Source organism: Anolis carolinensis, chromosome 2 (genome assembly GCF_035594765.1).
Source record: "Anolis carolinensis isolate JA03-04 chromosome 2, rAnoCar3.1.pri, whole genome shotgun sequence".
In the NCBI taxonomy this organism is placed as follows: Eukaryota; Metazoa; Chordata; class Lepidosauria; order Squamata; family Dactyloidae; genus Anolis; species Anolis carolinensis.
In genome coordinates this window covers 146,753,992-146,759,960 of record NC_085842.1, presented here as the reverse complement: position 1 = coordinate 146,759,960, position 5,969 = coordinate 146,753,992, and the positions used below count along the sequence as shown (strand labels likewise).

The window sequence follows — 5,969 nt, the reverse complement described above, 5'->3', positions numbered from 1 at the left end:
ACGAAGGGATGGTGAAGGCAACCCCATGTGACAGGAACAGGCCATTTCCTGAAGTGCAAGTAGTCAGGGTACGTAGGAAGTGTGTTGCAATATTTATCTGTAAGTATCACCCTGTTTTACATGGTGTGGGACATAGAGAAATAGCAAATTGAAAATTATCTGCAGTAAGAGAGATGTTTTGTCCATATATCCTGTCTTGTGGGTACATCTATATTATAGAATTAATGCAGGTTAACACCACTTTAATTGCCATGAAGCAACACTGTGGAATCAAGGGAGCTGCAGCTCCATGAGGCACTAGAAGAAGTATTTGACAGAGAAGCTTAAAGACCATCTCACAAGTGGCATCACACTGCATTATTTTTAAACTGTAGGTGCACTATATGACAACAGCTCTTTAAAGGTCTTAGCTTTTTGAGAAAATGTCAAGATTTGGGAATAACTTGTCCCAGAATCCTTCAGCCAATAGCTCCGCTGAGTAAAGGATTCTGGAAGATTTTTTGGACTGTATAGCCATGTTCCAGAAGAATTCTCTCCTGACATTTCACCCACATCTATGGCAGACATCCTCAGAGATTGTGAAGTACCTCACAACAACAACAACAACAACAACAACAGCAACAACAATAATAAAACTATATTTCTAGACCACCCTCTCTCCCGAGGGACTCAGGGCGGTTAACGTAGATATAAACGGCAAACATTCAATGCCACAATTTCTTCATTAATATTAAAAGTATAAAATGACAATAACATACACATTATAATAAAATTCCACATTAGAAAAACAATAAATTTAAACATGACAGTCAGTCCTTGTTTTACTTTCACTTAGACCATAGCTGCTATGGGGTGGCAGTTATGTTAGTCCTCCTCCTCTCCGTATGCTAAGGTGCATAGATGTGTCTTTAACAGTTTCTTAAAGGAGAGGAGGGTGGGGGGCATTTTAATTTCTTTAGGGAGGGAGTTCCAGAGATGGAGGGGCGAGCACGGAGAAGGCCCCCTCTCTTGTTCCCACCAGCCGCGCTGGAGCCTCTGGTGGCCTAGGGGATAAAAGCCTTGTGACTTGAAGGTTGGGTTGCTGACCTGAAGGCTGCCAGGTTCGAATCTCACCCGGGGAGAGCGCGGATGAGCTCCCTCTATCAGCTCCAGCTCCATGCGGTTACATGAGAGAAGCCTCCCACAAGGATGGTAAAACATAGAGAAAAAAACATCTGGGCGTCCCCTGGGCAATGTCCTTGCAGACGGCCAATTCTCTCACTCCAGAAGCAACTCCGGTTGCTCCTGACAGGAAGAAGAAGAAAAAAAAAACCAGCCACGCTTGTGTCGGGGGTGGGACTGAGAGCAGGGCCTTCTCCACTGACCAAAGTGCCCGAGATGGTCTATACAGGGAGATGCGATTTGACAAATAGCCTGGACCTCAGCCGTTTAGGCTTTATAGGTAACGACCAGCACTTTGTATTTAGCTTCGAAACGGACTGGCAGCTAGTGGAGCTGCCGCAACATGGGAGTGGTTCTCTCCCTGTACGGGGTTCCAGTTAGTAACCTACCTGCTTCTTGGCAGGGGGTTGGACTGGATGGCCCATGAGGTCTCTTCCAACTCTACTATTCTATGATTCTATGATTGCTGAACTAGCTGTAGTTTCTGAACTATTTTCAAAGGCAGCCCCACGTAGAGAGCGTTGCAGTATTCCAAACGGGATGTTACTAAGGTGTGGACTACCATGGCCAAGTCCGGCATCTCAAGGTATGGGCGCAGCTGGTGCACAAGTTTTAGCTGTGCAAAGGCGCTCCTGGCCACCACCGACACCTGGGGTTCCAGAGTCAACGATGAGTCCAGGAGCACCCCCAGACTGCGAACCTGTGTCTTCAGGGGGAGTGAGACCCCATCCAACACAGGTTGTAATCCCACACCCTGATCCGCCTTACGACTGACCAGCATTCTTGTCTGGATTTAGTTTCAGTTTGTTGGCCCTCATCCAGTCCATCACTGATGACAGCCTCTGAGGATGCCTACCACTGAAGTGGGTAAAACGTCAGGAGATAATGCTTCTGGAACATGGCCATACAGCCCAGAAAACTCACAGCAACCCAGTGATTCCGGCCATGAAAGCCTTTGATGATTCTGGAAGAATTATAGTCTAAAAATATCAAGCTCTGGAAGAAACATATTGCCATGTTCTTTACAGCATATGAAACGTAAAGACACCTGAAGATGGACTATACAAGCAAGTTGATATCTGATATTCCACAATCTAAAATTGTTCATATAGGTGACTGAGAGAGTAACATCCTTGCTTTTTGATATGCACAAACTTTATTTCAGAGACAATTAACAATATTGTATAAAATTATCTCTAAGCTGTGTGTACGAAGTGTATATGAAACAGAAATGAATTTCATAGCCAGACTTGGATCTGTTCTCCAAGATATCTCATAATGTAAGTACAGTATATGCAAATGCAGGTATTCCAACGTTTAGGGGCTGGAAATCCAAGATCCCAAACACTTTTGGTCTCAAGCATTTCAGAGAAGGGATACTGAGACAATACAAACACCTATATATGTTTTCCTCAGCTTTGGTTATTATTTGCATAAAATTTTAACATTCAGGTTCCCCAATCATCAAAGAGAGAAAGTAGAGTGTAAAAATGTGTTTGCTGGATTGCTATGATTTTTTCAGGCTTTATGGCCATGTTCCAGAAGTATTCTCTCCTGACGTTTCGCCCATATCTACGGCAGACATCCACAGAGGTTGTGAGGTATATTGGAAACTAGGTTAGTGGGGTTTATATATCTGTGGAAGGTCCAGGGTGGGAGAAAGAACTCTTGTCTGTTGGAGGCATGTTGTGATTAATCATTGAAAAGCCTTGCAGCTTCAAAGCCTGGCTGATTCCTGCCTGGGGGAATCCTTTGTTGGGAGGTGTTAGCTGGCCCTGATTATTTCATGCCTCGAATTCCCATTTTCTGAGTGATGTTCTTTATTTACTGTCCTGATTTTATAGGTTTTTTTTAATACACCCTGGACCTTCCACAGATATATAAACCCCACTGACCTAGTTTTCAATATACCTCACAACCTCTGAGGATGCCTGCCATAGATGTTGGTGAAACGTCAGGAGATAATGCTTCTGGAACATGGCCATACGGCCCGGAAAACTCACAGCAACCCAGTCATTCTTTTGGGAGAGAACTCGGAGGTGCGTTTCCCCGGTGCGCAAGCAGCTCCTTTGAACGAAGGAAACCGGCGGGCTCTTTGCAAGCAGGTTCTTCTCCTTTCTATGAAACCAGAAGCGAAGGCGCGAGGGAGCGGCTTCAGAAGCCCGAGGACTACAACTCCCAGCGTCCTTTGTAACGCAGGTGAGGCACGGGGTGCGGTCTGGCGGCTGGAACTTGGAGGAAAAGTTTTCGGGCTCTTAGGTAGAAACGCTCCTGGAAGAGGAAGTCGCCAGGTGGGAGACAAAGGCTGGGGGAGAAAGGCGGACCGTCCCTCACTGGTGGGACTGGGACACGGGCCGTTTCCTGGACTTGGTGAGCCATCTCACGTTTCCCTTTTGCCTTGCGATCTGCAGCGGGGGGCTGGTGACGTCAGCGCCCTTTTGGGTTCCAGCCATGGCTCAGTGTGGTGGAGTCGTGGGAGCCTGTGTTGCGGAAGGCTTTCATGGACGGAATCATGGGTTGCTGTCAGTTTTCCGGGCTGTTTGGCCATGTTCCAGAGGCATTCTCTCCTGACATTTCGCCTGCATCTAAGGCAGGCATCCTCAGAGGGTGTGAGGTCTGCTGGAAACTAGGCAAATGGGGTTTATATATCTGTGAAAGGTCCAGGGTGGGAAAAGGACTCTTGTCTATTGTCTATGGCAAGTGTGAATCTAAAGGCTTCTGAAAGGAAACAAGTAATGTTGCTAGGCAAAAGAGTGGCTCTTGAGTCACCGTAACAATTGTGAAAGCTTTTGTGTGCTGTGTGTTGTCGAAGGCTTTAATCACCTATCCTGTCAGACTACATAGAGAAGCCATTGAAATTCACAAGCATGTGGACAACTTCAACAGAAAGGAGGAAACAATGAAAATGATCAAAATCTGGCTACCAGTATTAAAAAACTAAAAAATCAGAACAGTAAATAAAAAGCAGCACTCTGAAAATAGAGGATTTCCAGAAATGAATCAACCAAGGGCAGTTAACGACTCTAAACAAAGGATGCCCCAGAGGCAGGAAGAAGACAGCCGATAAGTTTTTCAATGCTAATTAAGGTGATTAACTACAACATTCACACTGACCTCTCTCACCCTAGACTTCGCACAGATATATATTAACCTCTTTGCTTAGTTTTCTCCATACCTCACAACCTCTGAGGATGCCTGCCATAGATGTGGGCGAAACGTCAGGAGAGAATACTTCTGGAACATGGCCATACAGCCCGAAAAACATACAACAACCCTTTTGTGTGCTGTTATTTTGATCAGACGTTCCTGCAAAGTGAAACTTAGGGCCCTTCTACATAGCCATATAACCTAAAAAATCCCACAGTATCTGCTTTGAACTGGGATATATGGCAGTGTGGACTCAGATAACTGAGTTCAAAGCAGATATTGTGGGATTTTCTGGGATATTCTGGGCCCCTAAACCCCTTCCACATGGCTGAATAAAATCCCACATTATCTGCTTTGAACTGGGATATATTCATATAACCCAGTTCAAAGCAGATATTGTGGGATTTTCTGCCTTGATATTCTGAGATACAGGGCTGTGTGGAAGGGCCCTTTGTGCTTTGGGCATTGGACTGGGACTCTTCAGACCAGGGTTCAATTCCTCACTTGGCCATGAAATCCCCTGAGTGACCTTGGGCAAGTCACACTGTCTCAGCCATAGTGGAAAGCAATGGGAACCCTCTTATAAACAAATCATGTCAAGGAAATCCTGTGATAGGTTTGCCTGAAGCTTGCCAAAGGTCAGAAATAACTTGAAGGCACCCAATAACCAGAGTGGCATTATTTACTTGGAGTCCACAGAAGGGGTGATAGTTCTAGTATGCTAACTACAGTATATCTTATTGTGATGAAAAATATAGCTTTCCTGATTATAGAGAAGACTCAGATACAAGAAAGCTTTGAAAACTTTGTTTTAATTATGACCTTAAAATGAATCATATTTTTCTTTAGTAGAGGTAGCCGGGCTTGACATTTCACCCACTCTCCTAACTGGAGTCACTTCTGAATCCAGGTCCAAAGCCAAATATACTTTCAAGAAATATGCTTCTGAGTAAATAGGCTGAGGTTTCCAGCACTCAATGTAAGGAGGGGGAACTGTGGTTGAGTGAGGTTTCCTGAATCCTATTGGGACGTCCTGGAGGAGGAGGGAGGGAATGGAAAAGGGGGAAGGGTGGAAGATGAAACTGCAGGCTGTATTGCCTGGCACAGGAGGAGCAGAAAGCCTTGGGCATGCAGCCTTTCCATTATCACAGAAATAGCTACACTGGGAGAGCAAGGGGAAAAGTTATAATGTATCAAGGAAGCTTGCCTCTGTGGGATGCTCAGCTGAAGTCCAAAACATCTGGAGGCAGGGCCGTAGCCAGAACAAAATTTCGGGAGGGGTTTTGAAATTTTTTTTGGGGGGGGGGAGGATGAACCCCTAGCACACACACACACACACCCCGCTAGAAACCTGCCAATATCTGCTTGAGATAGTGCCTGGAGGGACTCTTAATGTTTTGCGTCTCATAGACTATCATGGGGATTTGGTTAACCAGTTAAAATTCATGAGTAAACCAGGTTTTTTTTATAACCTGAACATTTTCGGAGGGGGGGATTGAACCCCTAACCCCCCCCCCCTCGCTACAGGCCTGTCTGGAGGAGCACAGTTTGAGAAACTCTGCTCTAGAGGTAGGTTGAACCTAACTCTGGAAGCTGGACAAAACCAGAGCGCTAAGATGGACTTTTGTTAGCGAGTCAATTATCTGAAGATTCTTGTGTGG

General features: G+C 45.4%; 1 protein-coding gene across 2 annotated transcripts in view; it reads left to right on the top strand.

The window, feature by feature from the left end:
• The first annotated feature begins 3,265 nt into the window (after positions 1-3,265).
• Positions 3,266-5,969, top strand: part of tmc6 (transmembrane channel like 6) — a 31,350-nt gene continuing 28,646 nt past the window's right edge. Inside the window, exon 1 of one of the 2 annotated variants that reach the window (XM_062970755.1) lies at positions 3,266-3,360. The gene's annotated coding sequence lies outside the window, so the exon portion shown is untranslated. The other variant, XM_062970754.1, reaches the window with a different exon arrangement.